The 19,760-nt window shown below is 41.2% G+C and overlaps 1 long non-coding RNA gene across 1 annotated transcript in view; it reads left to right on the top strand.

Annotated features, from left to right (window-relative positions):
• Window positions 1-2,181: 2,181 nt before the first annotated feature.
• Window positions 2,182-19,760, top strand: part of LOC108501574 — a 38,623-nt gene continuing 21,044 nt past the window's right edge. The window contains exon 1 of the long non-coding RNA XR_001876223.1: window positions 2,182-2,247. This is a non-coding gene — a long non-coding RNA (uncharacterized LOC108501574). The remainder of the gene's footprint in view (window positions 2,248-19,760) is intronic.

The raw sequence follows: 19,760 nt of genomic DNA, 5'->3' as shown, positions 1-19,760 counted from the left end.
CTCCCACTCTCTGGACTGCTGGTGATGGACTCAGGGTTTTGGACAAGCAGTTCCAAAAGCCTCTCCCCAGGAAGAAATGCTTGTGGTTACTTTGAAGTGAGCAAACAGAAAGCACCCTTTTGCAGAGTAGCAGGAGCAGGAAGGTGCTTTGTGCATAGTTCAGATCCTTTTATTTAGCAAGGGAATAGCCAGTGTACTCGTCTTGGAGACCTATATAGGGAATGCAAAAGGTCCTTTGACCGTGAGAAGTAGATACGTGCCAGACTTGCAGGTGAGCAGATGTGCTGGTAAAAATCACTGGCTAGGGTCACGTGTTCTGGTTGAACAATAGCGTGTAAGACAGAGGAGAGACTGAGACAGCCCAAACCCCAGCTTTCCCAGGTGTGAGCTTGCCAGAATGGCTCATTTGATGCATGAGTGTATTTCCCTGCCACTTCTGAGGGGCAAACTGAGCAGCCTGCACAGACGACTAGAGGATGTGGCTGTAATGGTGACAGGTATTTGGCTGCTGGCCTTTTATTTTTTTTTTTAGAAAAGGTACAATTAGTGCCATAGACAACATTCCTAAGTGTCTCAGAGAGCACTTTGCCCCAGAGAAGCTTTGCCTTTTACTCTTTAGAATCTCTAGCCGTAATGTTAGGAAACAGTGTTGGCATGTTGGCAAGTGTCCCTCTGCTAACCTTTTTCAGGAGTATTCTAAGTTCATGCCACAGATACTGGTGGTGATGGGCTGCAAGTAAGTGATAAGGCATTAGCTGCTTTTTAGGTACCTGGTTATGTGTAAGACTTGACTATTTTAGTGTAAGTAGGAGGAGAATGTTTTTATGACCTTATAATTAGCACTTGTGGTGAGAATAACAGCCAGACTTATTGAGTCATTCTGATAGCACAGTTTCCCTTTTTTTGCATTGCTTAATTAAAAAAAAAAAAGAACACTTCAGCATGTTTTATAACACAGCTTTGAATAAGCAAACAGACAAACTTAATTTCAAGAGATGATCCAGAGGTCTCTACTACTGAGATTCATGGTGACTGAAGTGTCTCTTAAGAAACTGAAGAATGCCGATGGTTTGGCAAAGAGTGAATTGGGCAAAGGCCACAGAGATGATACTCTGGAACATCTTGGAGTGATAATTAGAGAAGCTTGGAAGATCTGAGAAAGATCAATGAGTGAACAAACTGGTAATGGTATGCTAACATGCTACAGTATATCCTTGCTGACAGTGACAGTGAAATGTAGTTCTGTTCACATCTATTGACTGTGAGTTCATGGTGCATTTACCTCCTTCATCTCCCTTACACGTTCTTTTCTCCTCTCTTCATTTCCAATTCCTTCCATGATGTGCTTGTGACACAGTCATCTCTGATCATTTTCCCAAAGACTGGGATTTCTAGAAAGTTCAAGGGCAGTTACTTGCCCACATATCAATGATTTTCAAAAGACATGAGAATCCCAGTCTCACTTTTTAGAGCATTTGAGCTACCCCTCTCCCTGAGTTCTACTGCTGGGTGGCCATTTTTGTTTTCAGGGTCTAATGACTTTGGTCACTGCTGTAGCAGCCCTGCACCTAAGTCTGGATTACAAGGCACATAGTACTGGAAGTGTGCTTATATCTAAAATTCCCAAAAGGAGGAAAGTTCAGACAGGGCCTGGAGAAATGTTAGAGGATCTCTTATTTGTGTTGGTTTTGAGATACACTTTGAGAAGCTGAAGAAGAATGCTTCTGTTGAGTCCTGAACATTTCTTCCTGTGACAGAACTTGGAGGCAGTCTTCTGTCTCCCTGCTTAGGTTTTTGTCTAATAATCCCTGGTGCATCCCAGGCACTTGGTTTATTTGTTTTTCTGAGGAGAGAGACTCTCTCTTCCTTGAGTCATATCAAAAGAATCACACTCAGCAGATGGCTGTCAGCAGTTGCTGGGGACTGCAGACCTACATGATGTTTTATGAACAGAAACATGCACCACACTGAAGCTCACATACTTTTCCCAGAAACAGGGCTTTCTTATTGCCTTCTTTTTTGATGGGGGTGAGATGGTAGGGTGGTGGAATTGCCCTCTATCACCCCAACACCTGATGGTTGGTTTATCAGCTGGTGTAAATCATTGTCACTCCAGTAATGTCAAAAAGAATGATGTTTGAACCACACTCATTTACCATCTGTCTCCTTTGTTTTCTATGTGTGTCTCTGAGGGTGGGGCTGCAAGTCTGCTGAGGGAAATGGGACGTGCATGGACATCTATAGACTGTGAGTACTCCTCCTCCTCCTCCTCCTCCTCCTCCTCGTCCTTGATTGTGTCTACCCTTTACTGTCTGCCATCCATTTCACATGGTTTCAGATCGCCCAGATGTTTTCTGGGCTCAGAGCTTCTGGAATTTTCATTGCAGCCAACATGCTGGTGGGCTGTGGTATTGAGGAGCCTGCATCTGAGATGCAGTGAGAAGCACCGCCGTGATCTCTGAGGCTGGAGGCTTTACTCTTCTGACTTGTGAGAGGAAGACCTGGAAGATGCACTTTTTTTCTGGAAATGAAGAGTCCTGCCAAACTGGGGATGATGGACTTTACAGTTTGTGTGCTTTATTAGATTTTTAGGCCTCCTGGTCTTTCTGCACCAGGGAGACAGAAGAGTGAGAGTGTTTTGACAGGCCACAACATGGCTGTATGGTAGGTGAGAAGCTCACCCCATGTGGATGCTTTGTGGGGTTGTGCTACCACCATGGGGGGTAGGCAGAGAGCAGAGAATTACAGATCCCCGACAAGAACAAGGTGGGGGACTCAACACCCTTTGAGGCAGGTGTACTCTGTCAGCAGTCAGTGTCATGTGAACTGATCCTTAAAAAACACCAAAATTCTGACAGTAACACCAGGTTTGGAGCCAGGTGTTCTCCTGTAGGGTTTTCCTGTTTCCACCCCCATCATTCCCTGCAACTGGCAGGATAGAGAACACCATTTGTCCCCCCAAGACCCTGCAGTGCCTCTCGATTGCCCTCAGGCTTCTTGCTGGGAGTTCATTGCTGCCCACCTGAACCAGAAATGGATAATAACCAGTGGGCTTCACCAGACCAGAGGGTTTTCTGGTAACTTCCGTTACCCAGGGAGGAAACACAATTCCCAGGGTGGTGGGTTGGGTCCAGTGGGCATTTTGGGCCCTCTGTTCCTCTTAGTGTTATCCACTGCTCAGGATAACCACCAACAATTACCCTTCCTTGCTTCTTGACTGAGGGGGTGTGGGGGAGGTGGACTGACTCATCCAAGGAGGTTCCTCCAGCCTGGGTAGACTTTGGTCCAATTTGTTGTGTACCTGGCCCTCAAGTTCCAAAGCCTTGTACCTATTGTATAAAGGCCCCTGAGAAGGTGAGAGAGGCTGGGGGGAGATTCATCTGCTATCTCAAGTAGAGACCTGTTTCCATTCCTCCCCATTTCTTTGGTCCCCTCCTCCTACCTGCTGGCAAGAGAGTAGTTGATCCTCTGCTTGTGATGCAGTTGGCTGATGCATTTGCCTCAGGTATGTCAGAGAAGGGCTCCACCAGTCAATCTTCTCTTCAGGGTTCCTGATACTTCTTAACCTTCCTACCTCCCTCTGCCACCAGGCTGAGCAGACCATCCACCTCACCCATCTGTTGCCACCATCTCCTCTGAGACAGAGCTTTTGTGCTTCAGCACTCAGGATCTGGGGTGTCTTGCTGAAATCTTAGGATTAACTCTCCAGTCTAAAATTTTAGAGTTTTTCTGGAGATAAGCTTTGATATGTCCATGTTCAATTTTTCACCATGCTCAGAGACAAAGCAAGGTTCTAACAGGTGAAACACATTATGCTTCTAAGCATCTCCCAGCACTTTCCAAAGCTGCATTTTAGCCACATCAGCTTTTTTTGTTGACAAAATGAGATGGAAATCATGATTTCCCCCCCCACTTATGTGTGCTCAGATGACATAGCTATTTAGTCTCTTGCAATCCACTCTTATCTTAGTGATACTCATGAGAGGTGTGTGAGTAACATTTGGGAGAGCTGTTTGATGTTGTCATTTGCAATGTCATTTGCAACAGAGATCATGAAACAAAGGACTCTGTGTGTTTTACCAAGAGAAGCACAGTAACAGGTTTCAATGAGAGTTGTATTGCCTTCCATCAGAGATGACTTGAAAATAAAGTACTTTGATGGTAATACTGCAAATGTCTGCAGGAAACCCAGCACAGCCTCAAACACTGTAGTTACATAGCTGTGCAAAAAAGTACACGAAGGGAAGAGCTAATGTGCAATACTTCTATTTAAGATAGAGGGAGGAAATAGAAATTGTGATAGCATGCTATTTCAAGTAATAATAGAAAGTACTTGATGTTTACATGGTGAATGGATCAATACTAATTCTGTAGTCAGGGCACATACAGTAGTTTGAATTATACAAGTGATAGATGCACTTGGTATAGCTGAAATTTCCAGCCTGCAACATTTATTTCTCACTGTTTGTTAGATGGAATTTTCCATCCAACTATCTGAAAGGATTTGCATAAGAATGGTGATACAGCAGTATTCTTTAATGATGTGCTTTTCTTTGTTAAACTTCAAAAATGTCTACGATGCATGATGAGGTTCGGATGAATTGCCAGGCTAATGCTTTTATATTTTCTTTAAAGAGCTTATCTTCACTGTGTTGTGGGAGTTACTTTATATTGTTGTCATAAAGGCAGTAGCAGTAAAGCCGACTTTGTGGCAACCCTGGTAGGCGCCCCCTCCTTCTTTACCTTTAGTTCTTCAGCACTGCTGAAGGAGACAGATCACAACACCCCTTACCCAGCACCTGTTTGCCCTACTGTTAACTTGCCTGTGCTGCTCCTGTGGTGCTCTACAGGACATTACTCACAGCTGGCTCTGTGTCATTTTACTTTTAAAACAATGGCCGTCTTGGCATTTAACCTAGATCAGCCCAGGCTACTGCAGTGTTTGGAGGAACTGGGTCATAACCAGGCTCTTCCCAGAATGACATCTTGATTTAAAAGAAACTCAGGATTAAACCAAAGGTGAAAATCTTCTGCCAGCAGTGATTTTTACAAAATGATAGAGAAGATAATTTGTTTTGTTCTTTCAGTCACTTACAACAGAAGTCTAGTTTTCTTAAAATATGAGGGGAAAACTGCTTGAAACTGGTGAATTTTAGAAATGTCACATGTTGAGAAGCAATATTCCCTTCCTTGGCCATTGGCCCAGTGAGTCACCTTCTAACCTGCACTGTAGTGAAGCTATTCGGAAATCTCCAACGGCAGGAAAAATAAGCAACACAAGTGACTGCGAGGTTTGTCATCAATTACAGTTGCATGTAGGGTGCAAAGATTCCACTTTCACAACAGCTATTAGAGAGAGTGCAGCTAATTCAGTCCTGAATCAAGACTTCTGTAGCACAGCGTGAGTGTAATGGAGAAAAGATTTGGATTTTGTTGGGTTTGCTTTTTTGTTTTATATTTGCCTTAACTGATAATAAGCATTAGTTAGAAAGAAATTTAAGTGGAAATTATAACTTTTTCCTAATGATCTGGACTCTGTTCGGATATTTGAACTTGTGTCAAAATCACTTACATTTTCTTTTGTTTGTACTTCTGAAACAATAGTAGTAGCTGTATATCTTGTACATGAATATTCTAGCTATACATGAGAGCCCAGCACATCCCATATGTGTGCCTTGGTTGTCAGTCACATCCACAGGACAATCACTCACCTTCCTGTGTTCACTTCTTCAGCCTGTCTTCCTCCGCCTCCTCCAAACTCTAGGATAACTCTGTAGTAAGAGGAGAGCACAAGTTTCTAAGCTAAAAGAAAGGAGGAAAATTTTTATATCAAATATATTTCAAAGCCAACATTTCTCACAATGTCTGAAAAAATAATCAACTAAAAATCAAAATCTGCACAGTGGCTTCCTTTGTGGTCCCTGGAGAAGGTGGTGTTTCACTACAGTGCAGTGCTGCACATGTGCACATGGACATAGGTATTTGTGTGTGTCCATTTACAGCTATACTCAATGTGTATTTATTTATGTACTTATATTGGCATTTATGATGTAAGATCACAGGGTAATTCAGGTTGGAAGAAACTTTGAGACGTCTCTTGTCCAGCCTCCTGTTGAAAGCAACATATTGCATATTTATGTGCAAACATTTGTTTAAACCATGTTTTTAAAAATGTTCTCATGCTAACATTTAAACCAGAATGTCTAAGACATAGCATCCTTAAATTTAAGCTTGTAGTTTTAGTGTTCTGTTGAATTTTTTTTACGAGTGACAAATCCTCACATCTCTACTCTGTCTTGTGTGTAGCCCCTTGCCACAGCATGTCTTTTGTCTTGCCTCTGGAAACATTTCATCATGATGGCAAAATATGTTTAAACTTGGCATCCATTCTGTGGGTTCAGGGAGGGAGGATGTCTTAGGTGTGAAGATTCTTGTTAGAGGAACTGACACTAGGATGTACACAAAGATGACCTAATGGACTAGCTATTTTGGAGGAGGGGATACCAGCGCAGTCATTGATGCTAGGGCTGAATGTATGTGGAAAAAAAAAGCAAGGTAAACTTTAAAACACAAACAGTTCTCTTTGCTTGAGTGCTGTTGTACTTTTTTTCCCCTCCTGAAAATGTGCAGAGCTGGTTTCTGCAATGCTCTTCCAATCACATGACAAAATAATGCCTCTGTGGCTTGGTTCATCCATCACTTCCCATTCCATGTATGCCTGTCCCACAGGGTTGCTCTGCAGTGTTGAGTGAGGTGTGCAGGTACTGGGATAGCTGTGTCTTCTTGGAGTAGTGCATCCCAGAGTCTGTGTCTTGTCAGATGTCACATGTCTGACCAGCATTGCTAGTTCTGTCTGCTAAAATGGCAGTGTGCTTAAAAATACCTACCCAGCTTCAAAGAGCAGCCAGCCTGAGAGTATGAGATGAAGCTGCATGCGCATCTCTTGCTGTGTTTTACACTCTGCTCTTAGTTGCTGTTCTGCTACAGCCCTGTCTGACACCTCAGCATGCCAGCTGTACTCGTTTTACACAACAGCCAAATCCCCAGTTATTGCAATTGATGTTGTTTTGCCATTTATACCTGTTTTCTGGCTGGGAACTTGGAGGCATCCCCTTTCCCCAGGCATGTGCTGGGTGTCTCTGGGACAGAGTACTCTGCCATGGCTGGAGAGTCCTAGAACCCAGTATTTATTTTGTTTTATACTGCAGGTGAGCAAATACCTGTTTTGTGGGATGTGAGAGGAAAGTAGGTCCCAGGCTAAAAGACAGTTGCTCCAGATTTAACTGGCATAGTGGGGAGGGGTAAGTTTATGTGGAATTGTGTAGGACAATCGCAGCTTGATGTCTCTTTGCTTTCTGGATTTTGTGTCCGCCCTACAAACTATTTTAGTTTGGTTTTGGTGTTTAATTAACCTGTGTGGTGGGATGGAGAAATAACTGCTGCCTTTGCATGGGCAGAAGACGTGGTTTTTGTAAAGCTGCAATGGTGAAGATAAAGATTTATAACAGTGCAGGAAATAAAGCCCACAAAATTATTTGAGAAGCCACACTATGCAGGAGAAATGTTACAGGAAGCATTAACCTTTCGTAAAAAATTCCTTTACCAGTGAGGAATTTATTATGTAGCCTTTGTGAGAGAAGATATTTTACCTCAATCATGTTCTGAAATGATTTATTTAAGAATTAGACATGAGGAAAACCTTGGGTTTCTGCAGTTTAGACTATTTGCATTTAGATATTTTAAACATTTTCTTTAAGCATTGATGCTTAGTAGCTCATAGATGCATAAATACTATTTAAATATAAATTATATGTGCTGTATCTTATACACGTGCATGATTATTTTGCTTTCTCTCTTGTTCTTCTGTGTGTACAGCAATCTTCTGTGTATTTTTTTTTCTGAAATGGGCACTTCGAAGAGGATGTGATCACAGCTGAATTGTACAAGCCTGCTTCTAACTACATTAAATGACACTGAGGTTTTTATCATTGCAATTTGGAATAATAATTCTTTCTAAGATGAAAAAAACCACTTTTCTTTCCCTCCCTATTAGAGAAGTTATGATTTTTTCTGTCAATCTGTTCAGCAGAGTCTTGGCACTGACACTACCAAGGCCTTATCCTCCTCTCCAGGATGGGGACGTCCTGGGAGAGCAAAACAAAAGGAATGAGATGGATGCCTCCAACCTGGTTCACCAGGCAGTCAATAGATGGTACAGTTACTCCACCAACTGTAGTTTGGTCTCGTTTGGAACAAGTATTTAAGGTGTTTTTCCTGTCTCATGTCTAACACTCCGAGTGGTATAGTTTTAGACTCCTCTTACTTGTGCCTGGTCAAAACAAACTCAGCATGTTATTTTTTCCTTTCCTTTTGGGTGGGAGGACCTTGATATCTATCCTTAGTGGCTTCTCTTGCTACATTTGGCATGACCTTTAGCTGCATTAGGGTTTTGTTTTTTTTGTGAAGCCTTCATAGAACACAAACATGTTTTGGATTAAGACAGCTCAAAGAAAGAATTTTGTTATGATTTTTTCTCTAGTTCTCATATTCTTGAAATCTGGAAAAACTAAATTCTCACTCTTATAGTCTCTTGAATTCTGTGCTGTTATTTAGTTTGCACTCCTTTGTAGGATTGGTCAGGCAGTATACTGTCCCATGATTTTAGACTTGGGTTTAAGAAATATCTGATAGAGAGTTAGCTTTTGGAAAGACCTTCCTTAATGACTCCTAGTGGTGGAGTATCTTTGGGGGAGATTCTGATTTACTTCTCCAAAAGCATGTCTATAGTGCACCTATTCTACCCTCCCACTTTTGCCTAAAAGATAAAATGTACTCTCCCTGATTCCTAGCCCATATTTCATCAGAGGTTGTCTCCTCAGCTACACCTTCTGGAGTTTTCTGCAACTTTTGATGGCAAGACAATTCCTTGGTTGGTAAATATTTAGAGCTGTCTGTCCTTGGTATGTACTTAAAACAAACTGCAGATAAATGCTTGCAAATAATGATCTGTCCTGACTGTTGCATGAAGATTTCCAAAAATAGTTTTCTATAAGTAAAAATAATCCTGAGTTTCGATATTAATAGAATGATACTTCAGGTCTTCTCCTTACTGCTAGTGCACTAGAAGAACTAAAAATGATAGGTCTGAAATATTTTCAGAAGAGACTATGATGTGAGGGGATCTTGATCTAAAGACACTCAAAGTCTTTTGAAGAGACTTATATTTAGAAGGAATGATGAGTACCCATCTTCTGAAAACTGAGTGATTTTGTGATGGTTTAATTTTGACACAAGCTGATACAGTCTTTTTTAATGTCTTAGCCAGTTTCTGTATTAGTGTGCTATCATCTCACAAGCTGTCCACTGTAACATGACCCATGTATATGGGTTTTTTTCAATTAATTTTGACATTTTTAAAGCGAAGAATGTTTGAAGTAAGTGAGTTATTAACATCAGGGACATGCATATGGTCCTGTCAAAGTATTCCCACCTCCTCCCATGAGATTTTTTGGAAAATAATAACTGATATTTCACGTATTTATTGCTTAGCAAGAACTGCTTATGTTACTTGGGTGCCTAGAGGTTCTGATTGAAATTTTACACTGTTGTGCAAGATGCTGTACAGATGGTGACCATTTGACATCCTCTGCAGAGTTTGCATTTGACAGAGAAAATGCAGATGAAGGACAGGATGAAGAAGCACCAAAGAAGTTTGTTTTACTCTGGTTTGGGGTTTTTTTTGTGGTTCCCTTATCACTCTTATATTTTCCAGAAGTACGTTAAGTTATGTGATTAGTGCTCATTGTGTTATCTGTCTTTTTTTCAAAAGAGAAAAATTCACAAGCTTCTTGGTCTAGAGTTTTAAACCCACTTCCATATTGGTCCCTGCCCTGTTTGTGTTTGCCAGCAGCTGCACAGAGAAGGACTCTTGGCCCAGGGAAGCCTGGTGTCCCTTCTGAGGCCTTCCTGCAGCTGACAGTGGCAAAATGGCTCTGCTGCCCTTGGGTGTAACCAGCTTGGGGCACTGTTTTTTGTAGTTTTTTGCTCACTTTCACTAGCTTGTAGGCACTATCTTTTTCCTTCTACTCTCTTCATACAGGGCAATCAATCACCTCCTTGCTCAAATACAGCTGCCTTTGGACCACGGCTGACATCTGGAAGCACCCACACCACTTAAGCATGCTCTCTCACAGTGCTCTGCCTTTGCATGAGGTTTTGATTTACTCTTTACCATTTCAGGCTTGTAACAAGTAGGCATCCCAAAGACTTTTAGACACACTTACTGTCTGAGTCACATAGTCCAAGAGGTCGTGTACAGATTGAGACTGAACAGTAAAACATCTGCATATGCTTAACCTTGCTTCACTTTTGGCATTGCTCTTGAGTGTTATTTGGGCTTTGATCAGACATATTTATTCAGTCCAGGATCTTTCTTCCTCAACGTCCTTTCACATGCCCCTTCTCCAGAGTCTGGAGTCTCCTCGTATTTCTGAAGTCAGGTTTTGCTTCTACCTTTTCACTTTTAATCCAAAATGTTCAGTAAGAACAGAATGTTTTTGTGATTGTAGGTCCTCTTTGTCAAGGGGATTCTTGGTTAGTCAGTAAGACAATACATGCACCCTCAGGAACCGACCTGTTTGTCAGACTTGAAAAACTGGTTCATCTCAACATATTCTTTGTACAAGTGACTCTTTCTGAATGGCATGGATAATTATCTACTTAAAGACAATGCATATAACCCCAATTTTCATAAGAGTTTGCAGGATGCAAAGCCAATCCATGCTACATAAATTCCCAGAACATGTAACCTGGCTTTTGAGTTTCCAGCCATTGCCCTGTTAACTGTTTCCGAGCAACTTTATCTCATGAGGTATGGACTTTACTGTCCTCAGTGTGCTGAAAAACAGCACAAGCTTCAGGATCTTCAGATGTTTCTAAATTGAGCATTAGATATTTTTATCAAAGACTATAGTCAAACAAATTTTTCACTAGAAGACAGAAGCCTTTAGGAATGAAATTTACACCACCAAGATTTCTCTATATACATATATGCCGCAATATAGTGTCCTAACTAGAAGCTGCTATAGTTCATTTTATTTCATGGAGCTTTCTGGTGAATTATTTTCTTTCTCAGTAATTTCTCCATTTAGGAACCCTCCTGAGAAATCTTTACTGTATTAGCTTCAGCTTTGTTGCATCTTTATCTTTAAATGACTCTTTTAAATTTGCTTAGGCAAATCTGGGGTTTCATCTGTCTTCAGCAGTATTAAAATAGTATCTGAAGGGAGTGTTACCTGGGTAAGAAGACACACCACTAGACAGTACTATAAATGACAGATGGATTGCTGCTCAGAGACAACAAAATTATGGGTAGAAACCTGTTTAGCTTTTACAATACAGCCGCTGAGCTGAATAAGTCATCAGAAGAGAATTGAGCTGAATAATGGCTCTCTCTAACAGTCTTTAATTCTTTGAGCTAGGGGACAGTTGCTTGCACCAAAGCTCCTCCTCGGCATGTTTGCAGAGTTATCTATCCAGATTTGAACACTGGAAAGTACCTTTAGTATGAGTTTTGCTTTAGCATGTTTGTAAGTGCAGATGTGTGGACTCTGGTCTTTTTTGCAAAGGCTATCCTTTCCTTTAGTCATCTGGACATACTTAGTTATTTACTTGGAGTAGATTGTCTCTTCTTGGGCTATGATTCCTCTCCACAGTCTTTGTGTGTCCCAGGTGGGAACCAGGAGGACTCAGACACCACAAAGAGAAGATTAATTTGCAGGAAAGTTGGTATGAAGATCTGACACAAATACTCGGTTGCACTGGGCCACCACAGCACAAAAATGGGAAGAACAACCTCTGGTAGGGTTGCTGTAGTGTAGACTTTCGAGCTCTAGAGAATTCTGGACTGAATGTTCATGCAGAGTTTTTTCTTTCTACTGGTGAGGAAAATGGGAGACTGCAGTCACACAGGCTGTTTTGGGGAATAGGTTTTGTCAGTTGTGCACCGAGTCATTATCTTTGTGGCCTGTGGTTTTGTTGTTTGGGCAGAAGAGGAAAAGGGAACAAATTGTATATCAGCTGGAGGATTTTCTCCACTCGCCCTTTTGAAAGCACCACTGATATCTGAGGATCAAACCTTGGCATAACTAACCTGCAAATACCAGCGTGACTACTAAATGAAAGATCAGAAGAGACTTCACCCTCTTTGTATGTGTCTGTCTTTTCACAGGAGCTGCCAAGTCAGTGGCCCCCAAAAGATGGGTCTATGGCATGTGAACCTCTTCCGGATTTCAGTCTGTTCTTAGATATAACTGAGGGAGAGATAAACAGGAAGGGAAGTATGTGACTTAATGGTAAAACAAAATAATGTTTTGCACCTCTTTAAATATGGGACTCAGTTACAGGTGGATTCAGTATGTGGATCTTGGAGCACAGGGATGAGAAAATGCGCAAGGCTTGGACCTTCCATTTTGTGTGACTCATTTCAACTCATAGTGTTAATCAGAGAAAGACAATTAATTGCATAGAATTTTTAAGCTGTCTTCCCTCTGTCCTGCCTGTGTGTGACTCCACGATGTATGGCATCCAGGGATGTATTTTCAGAAATAAATGCTAGGAGGAAATACATCTGTGTGAAAATGCATCTTGGATCTGGAAGTGATGGTGCTGTGGATGAGCCTGCATGTTACTCCTGACACTGTCCTCAAGTAATACCCACATTTTGTTGGGAGTGAAGAAGTTCTTCTGGTGTGTGGTATGACAGGGAGATCCTAAACAATTCTTACATGTGCACAGAGTCACAAATCGAAATGAATGTCACTGAGCAAGTGATTCCAATGCTGTTTGAGTGGAGGAAGAGCTGAGAAAGTGGCTATGGTCATTTACATTCTCTCTTTTTCTTCATCAAGGCCACACAATTCAGACAAAACAATTTTCCTAGTTGTAGTAGAGCAAGTTCTTGGTGTTCAGTGGATTTATAGATCTTGGAACTGAACTCTCCTCCAAGTAAACAAAATCCTCAAATGTTGTGATGGGTTAAGATGAAATGCCAACGCACTACTGGGGTCTTAGAATAGCTATAAAGCCAAAGCCTATGTGTCCTTTGCTGTAGGTGTAGGTTCTGACCCTAACATTTGGTAGTTGGGAGCATTTGTAGAGAACAATGGGATCTAGAAAGTTGCATAAGACATTGTTCTCCTGATGTAATGACAAAATAAACTGATTCTAGCTCTTCCGGGCAAGGAAGAGAGCAGCAATTGGGAGTAATGGGACCTACTAATAAAGTAATTCTCCTTTTAATGAGGTAATCTCCAAAGTATTTGTCTAATAAACCAGCTTACTTCTGGTGCCACCAAATACCTCTATGGAAGTTTGACAAGCAGGCATTTGTCTGTGTCTCATCTGTGCGCTTTTGTCTTGTCAGAGAGTGATGTGGTCATCCTGTTTGTTCTCCCTGCCCTCTTGGCTGGTGATGGTTGATTTAATTCCCTCCAGACACAGAGCAGTAGCATATGGCACCAGGAACACATCACATCTCTTCCAGGATACACCGATCTCACCCCTCACAGGGGAGAGGATTACCATCCTGACTGATTCTCCAACTGAGGAAGGTGTCCTGCCGTGCAGAAATGTGTTTGCTTCACACTGCAGCCACAGGAGTGACACAAGGCAGGTAACGCAACTGCTCTCAGCCTGGGGAGAAAGGCTGGGTGCAGCCCCACTTTCCCCAGCCCTTTTGGGCAGTGTGGATCTGGGGTCTCCACCATTAGGTACCCACTGTCAGCTGTGGGATCATCCAGGGGCAGGTTTTTTTGGAGAGCAGCTGACATTGGTGAGGTCTTTCTCCCGAAGTGGCAGCTATCGAAGTGCCATTTATGAGCAAGAGTTGCAAACTAATTAGTCACTAGGACCATTAATCAGAAAGACTAGAAATAATTCAGCAGAATTCATGCTGTCAGCAAGGATGAGAAGAGCCCTCTCTATGACAGCTTACCTTGCATTTTGATCATTAGACGATTAGGAGTTTAGCCCATCCGTCTTGTTTATCTGCCCTCAGGGGAAAATAGTCCCTGCATCCCAGCCATCTCAACAAGTTTGAAATTCAAACATATTTTCAGTTCTGTCAGTAAAATATCAAATGGGCACATTTGGATGAGTATTGACACATAATTGTGCTGGTGCCTTTTTTTTCAAATGTATTGTCAACAAATCCCTCCTTTCCCTGCTGCTCTCTGCACGGAGTAGTAGCTCAGCACCCTTTTAGGGAAAGTGAAGGATGGGGTGCATGAATGGATCATTAAAAAGCAGCTAAATTGAGACATACTAATTATTCTTAACAGCCTTCCCAAGACAAGCCACAGGCATTCCTCAGTGTAATTCCACCTTCTTGTGTCTTTGGGTGAGATTTATATGTGTGTACTTGAGCAAGAGATATATCTTAAAATAATCAAGCCAGTGTTTATTTTGGCTTTCTTTGCTTCTTTCCCCCACATCAGAAATTCATCTATAGCCTGTGCAGTAAAATATTTCTTTAACAGACGCATACTGCACTGTTGGTATGAAGTAGATTGGTCACTCTAGAAAACATACACTAACAAGGCAGTAACAGATGGTTGCAAGTCTTGGTATGGAGTTGTTGTGGCTACTTTTTTTTATTAAACATTAATTGCTGGAGGTGGAAATCATGCTTCTCAGTGTGCCAAGGAGACGGATGTCGCTGTTGTAACTCAGATGCAGTGAATGGAGCAGAGAGGAGAGAAGTCTATCTGGAAACCTGGGATGCCATAAACTCCTGTCCTCCACCAGAAGGACTGCCTCCACTGTCATCTCCACTTAGGGAGTCACTGTCTGGGATGTAAAGGAATTTTGATGCAGAGCAAGGAAGGCTCACTGGGAATGGGAGCAATTTGGGAGGTAAAGTGAGTTGTCTTTCAAGAGGCGGTCTGCTTAAGAGGAACTTCTGGCCTGCTTGAGGTGAAATGAACCTGCAGTTGAAATAAAGGCAAGGTGATGTAATGGAAATGTGGGCCAGGCCAGGCCAGGAGTATGTTCTGTTGTCTTGTATATATTCTGTGTTTTCTATTTTTAATGTTACCAGGCAAAGCACTAGATCCTGAAGTTGTGGGCACTACATTCCTACTGTCCTGTGGAATTTTTGCTTTTGATACCCTTTTATTTTTTCCCTCATAGAATATGTTCTTTTTCCATATTACTAAAATCCAAAAAATTCTCTCTGGATTTATCAAAGAAAGCTACTGTACCAAAGTCTTAAAGTAAACACTATTCACTTGTGAAAGAAAAAAACTGTACCAGTAGCCATGTACCCCAACTGCCATTTAATGGTGGGACTATAGTTTTTCTCAATGTCATTTCTGTTCCTCCTCTTTCTTTTTTTATGCTATTCTTTTTACTTTACACGCTTTCCTCATTCACTCTCCTGTTCAATCTTTGGTGTCACAGTGAAGTTATTCCTTAGCCTAAGCCTACCAACATAATTTAACCTGGTGCTTCATCACGGGAGAGGCAGTCTAGGGGTGACATCTCTTTGTTGCATATGCACATCAAATATGGAGTTTCATTACTGTGGTGTTGTTCTAGCTTTATTACAGCTCTCGGTAGTGCTCTGGGTCTCTTCTGTCCTAAAAAGACTTCAAGCTCAGGCACAAGCTTTTGTATGTTCCTGTTTCTGCTTTTACATACTGCCTTCATCCTGCCTGTGCCGTATTACTTTTGGAGAAGTTATCCTAACATTTTTCATCTGTCTTGAAGTCTTGATAGATTCATCCAGTTTCATTCTGAGCTAGTGGAAGAAGAACTAATCAAAAACATCTGACAAATATCAAAATGTCCTCATGTTGTCAGAATGAAATGTATCGGTGCTTCAAAAGAAAGGATGAAAATTTTATGTTTTGACTTTTTAATTTCATATTATGTATAATAATGCAAAATAAAAAACTAGGTCAAAATTAATTTCATACTAGCACGAGCTAGTGGAGTTTTACCTGTAGGCTGTAATTTTTTTCAAAGTGAAAGGTTTCATATATGTGTTAGAAGATACTGTTCTTTCTTTTTGTGAGTTCCTCTTATCAGTCTCATTGTGCCTTTGTGTGATCCTTCTTTGTGTTGTATTTTACATTTTGTTAACATTTATTCCTTGTAATGCAAAAATTCTGGTAATTAGAAGTTTCCAAAGTACATTTCACTTTTAGTATTATTTCTTCTACCCTTTTCTAAAACTCCCTAGAAACTACAGAACAGGTGAACCTTGGAGTATTCTCATGTTTTGAAGCTTTAAGCTCAGCTGTTTGCATGGTTTGGGGCTGTCAGAGTGCAAACTCTCCAAACAAACGTAGTGACTGAGCTTTCCTGATGACATTGTAAATATGCATCAGTTCCCAGAGGTGCATATTTCAGACTTCTTCACTGATGGATAGGAAAATCCTGCTGCTGCTTCTGTTACTGTAAATTAGCAAGAGATGGAAATGTAGTGAGGTAAAAAGAGAGAATGACCTGTAAGACTGATGATGGTGGGGAACAAGGAGGGATATAAGGAATAAATAGGCACAATTGGTATTAATAAAGAAACTCTACCTTTTAATGCTACTTAGAGCAGCTTTTTACAGTGGTAGGATGTTTAGCATCAATTATAGCAGAGGGACTTTATTTATTTATTTTTTATTTCACTGCTTATTTAAGGTAACTCAGAGTACTGTTTTTGTTCCATCAGCAGCCAGTCCTTCCAGATAGGTAGTCAGTTGTTAGTGCACATTCTGACCATCCATTCTCAATTATCCACCAATGCTTTCTAAGACAATGTGCAGAAGGCACATACTGGTGGCTAATGCACACTCTCTTGCTGGTAATTCTGTGACCTTTCCTCTTTCCCTCTTACAGCAGTGGTCATCTACTCACTAGAAATATTAAGTGTGCACTGAAGTTAGCAGAAGAAGACTGAAACTTCCAGTTCTGCGACTGGTGTTCCGGATGCCCTTTGGTGTCTTAAATTTAGAGCCTCTGTGTGCCTCAGTCCCTAAATTTCAAAATTTCCTTTGTCTATTTACCCTGCAAACTATGCTTTTTCAAGGCCTGCCTTTAAGAGTTGTGACCCTCTTGGATCTTTAAAATGTTATAGCATAAATAAGATTAGATGAAAAAATTTTGATGGTGTAACACAGGTTTCCCCTTGTGTCTACACATTTCCCAAAGAAAAGAAATGCATTCATTTATTTGCTCTTTAACTGAAGATTTTTTTTATTTGGTTTGAAATGTGAAGATTTTTGTCATATTATGAAAATATATTACAATGACCAAATGACCATTGTATTCTATTGGTGCATGTTAGTTGGTCCAAAATTTATTCTGACTTTCCAGGCTAAGAGGTGATGACCTTTATTTTACCCGTGGAAATTTTTAGAGCAATCCCCATACTTTTCTTACTGCAAAACATACCAAACATTATTTAAAGCTGTTAAGGAGATGAACAGTGTATTGGGACCATATTGCTCTCCTATCATCTGGCATAATCGTTTTCTTTTTGCCATTTAAGATTAAAACACATATGGAACTTGTTATAATTTGTCACTTTTATTTTCCGAGTTGCTGAGTTCCAGCTTCAGCTGAGATGTTACATTAATTCTGTTTAAATCTAGGGGAGCAAGTAGGCTGATTGGAGTTAACTGTATACAGTATAACGATTCTGAGCTTAAGCAGCGTTATCTCCAGCAAATGTCTTTGCTACAATAGTCATCTGTGTGGAGCCCTGGAGCAATTCTTGGCTTTTTCACTCGTATCACTTCACTATCAAAGCTGAAATGATTAATATTCACAGAAAAAAAAATAGATTTTCTCACAGCAAATCTTCCTTTCTATTTCTGTTTGGTGAGAACCAAGCCTTCTGCATGCATTATACGGATCAGCTAGAACCGGTCTGAGGAGTGAGGATGTATATCTGTGAAAGTGATACAAATACATTTACTGTGATTATCAGAAAGGAATTGTAAACATGCCCATATTCCTAGCATTCTCACCTTTCTGCCTGGCTTTTTGTCCTGCTTCTCTTGTTAGCTGCAGTGATACAAACCCAGGAATGGTGCCCTTGAACTGGCTGGATTTCTGTGGTGTGGTAGTCAGGTGAGTGAAAACTGAATTTTGCCCCCCTTTGTCACTGTGAAAGCAAAGCTGCTCTACATGGAACTTCCTGACAGAGAAGAGCCACTAGGCTGCAACTTCATGTGGCAGCATTCTGGGGTTGGACGTGTGTGTGGTGTGACCTGGGGGCAGACGTACAGAACCAGTTAGATCTTGGACCACTTGTAAGGATCATGGTTTTCAAGAGCAAATGCTGATTGAATTGCTCCCAACAGGTCCCTAGCACTGCAAATGCTCAGAACTTCTGAAACAAAGCCAGTCTAAAACAAGTTTCCATCCATCTAGGAGTCTAAGATGCCCGTTATTTAAAACCGGTAACAAAGCAGACAAAACTTGACTCAGGTGCAGGAACTGTTTCCAAAAGCTGGTTTTAAAAGAGAGGCTTAGGCTGTTTTTGGATCCTGTTGAAGTCAGCAGTGATCTTTGCACTGATAGGTGGACCTTAGATGACATCCCAGAAGTCAGTGGTTCACAGGAGCAGAGCATTCCTTTGAACATTCCATTGTGAAAATGGTGGGTGGTCATATATTTAATCAGGACACACTTCACCCTGCCAAGATCAGCAGCTTCTTTCCTTTAGAAAGCCCTTTGTCCAACCATGTGAGCCTAAAGCCTCCATATATGTGTTACAGATTATGCATATATATAAATATATATTAATTTATCTCTATATAGATATGTATATATTTTTATATTTCCTCTTCATGAGGTGAAACTCCTTTGTTTCCATCTGGGAAGGTCAGAGGAGATCTCTGCTATGGTTTCCCGTCAAATAAGCGTTTGGTTTTGGGTGAGGACAGCCTCCAAGGCAAAAGCATTTTTGAGTCAAACACTGCTCTTCTGTGTGCCTCTCCACCCACACCTTCAGCTTGGGGTGCGCTCCTAACTAATTTAATTGAGACCAGTAACAAGAAAGAATTCCTTTTACTGATGCTAGCAATTTTTTGTAGCAACATTATAAAAGAGAACCCAGCATAAATTTGACCCTTCTGTTGGTGAGCTAGCAAATAGCACGAGCAGATTATGCAGACACATATAAATCAATAAAAGCTGTGATCAATAAAATTCTGTGTTGGGTGGAACATGTTTGCCAGAGACCTAGAAAGACAGTGGCCAAGGATGCCTTCCAAGGCATTATGTTTGGTGGAGAAGGCAGGCTGAGCGTTGGGATGTGTCACTTCTAGGGATAAAATGAAAGTGAGAAGCACTGCTTGGCACCTCGTTAAGAATTTCATATGATGCTCAGATTCTTCTCTTTAGGGCTGTGCTGAAGCCACACGAGTGCCTTTGGAGGAGGCAGATCCTGTGAGAATCAAATGCAGGAGCAAGTCTTTCAAGAAGAGTCTGATGAGTCTGGTTCAGAGAGCAGTATCAGGCAATATGGGCTATGTTCTTCTGAACCCTTTAGGCCTGTGTGTGGAGCAAGAAGGCTGCATTTAAGCTGTAAAAGCATGGAAGACTCTCTGCTGATAGTGGTGGAGCTAAATAAATGTGAGCCCAAAAGTAGCTGGCACGTTGTAAAGGTCACCAGACCACCTAGCATTGTGCAGAAAGATCATTTCCAAGATGTTTGGAGAGTGAGGATGGGACCTGGAGTTGTTGAAATTACTGCA

This window comes from Lepidothrix coronata, unplaced genomic scaffold, assembly GCF_001604755.1.
Source record: "Lepidothrix coronata isolate B3197 unplaced genomic scaffold, Lepidothrix_coronata-1.0 Scaffold104, whole genome shotgun sequence".
Taxonomy (NCBI): domain Eukaryota; kingdom Metazoa; phylum Chordata; class Aves; order Passeriformes; family Pipridae; genus Lepidothrix; species Lepidothrix coronata.
Note: the sequence above shows the minus strand (reverse complement) of the source record. Positions and strands in the feature narration are given on the sequence as shown.